At 36.1% G+C, this 1248-nt stretch overlaps 1 protein-coding gene across 1 annotated transcript in view; it reads right to left on the minus strand.

Moving 5' to 3' along the window:
- LOC109468275 (fibropellin-1-like) overlaps positions 1-1248 on the minus strand; it is a 48463-nt gene that overhangs the window by 42786 nt on the left and 4429 nt on the right. The window lies entirely within an intron of this gene.

Here is a 1248-nt window from a genome sequence, read left to right on the forward strand (position 1 = left end):
ACCCTAAACAGTACACCTGGGGTCCGCGCGGACCCCAGCACTATATATTCTGTAATATCTTTTTTGTTTCTAAAGATTTTTTTCTGAAATTTTAGGTAGTTGTCACCCACAAAGTTGTCTCTCAATACAGTGCAGAAAACTCCGTTTCTACCATTTATAAAAAAAATTATATCTGATTTTCTTTTGGAGTCCGCGCGGACCCCAGCCGGCTTTCGATCATAATGGATACACTGGCGTTCTTATACATTACCTTATTTCCGTTTTTATATGTTTTTATGCACTCATCGTATGTCTACCAAGTTTTCAGAGAATGGTGTAGTAATAGAACTAAATTTTAATAACTTTGGTGTAATTATGACGTCATATGACGTCAGAGCTAATAATATAGTCCGCCATATTGGATTTTGACCAATGACGTCATAGAATTAGCATATTCTATTCATATAAAATGATTTAACTTATATTTAATTATGTAAGATGTTATTAATGTTGGAAAAGTGTAATTTAATGTAAAACTCAGAAAATTTTTATGTTTAAACCAAAATTACTTCTATTTTCAAAAAAACTGCCTGCTAGAAACCCGTTGCCATGGCAACACAAAAAAACATCAATTTACTAGTATTAAACTAATATGAACTTTTTTCCAGAGACATTTTAGGAAAGGTCTCCAAATTTGATACTTCTAGCGCAAGCCGTTTAGCCGCTATCTGAGATCAAAGTTGGGCCTCAAAAGCCCCTTCAGTCTGAAATGGGTTTAAAAATCGGGTATTTCTTCTTGTCTTCTTTTCTTCACCAAAAAATAGAAAAAGTTCAAAATGTATGATTTTTGTATGTAATGTGGACACAGAGGTTCCCACATCAGTTTGCAAAACAATTGAGCTGGTAGCATGTTGATATTTTCTAAAAATTAGCAAAAAACTGTTCTGGGGTCCGCGCGGACCCCAGGTGTACAGATTAATCATTCCGGGAAGGTGTTCTGTTGAGGGTTAACACAGACCTCGTCGACAGTTACGACCAGTCCACCCGGATGAGCAGGTACATTTGTATCCGCCATCTTTGTTCACACAGCGTCCATGGTGGCACAGGTTTCTGATACACTCATTGATGTCTGTGGGATAAAGAAAGAGTTTAATCACCATTCATAAACAAAGCCTATTATCAAAGAAGAGAGAGATTTTGACAGAAAAGAAATCCATGGAGATAGGAAATTCTATGCTTTCAATGTAAATCCTAGCTTCATGTACCGAT

Source organism: Branchiostoma belcheri, unplaced genomic scaffold, assembly GCF_001625305.1.
Source record: "Branchiostoma belcheri isolate BF01 breed outbred unplaced genomic scaffold, Haploidv18h27 scaffold198, whole genome shotgun sequence".
Classification (NCBI taxonomy): Eukaryota; Metazoa; Chordata; class Leptocardii; order Amphioxiformes; family Branchiostomatidae; genus Branchiostoma; species Branchiostoma belcheri.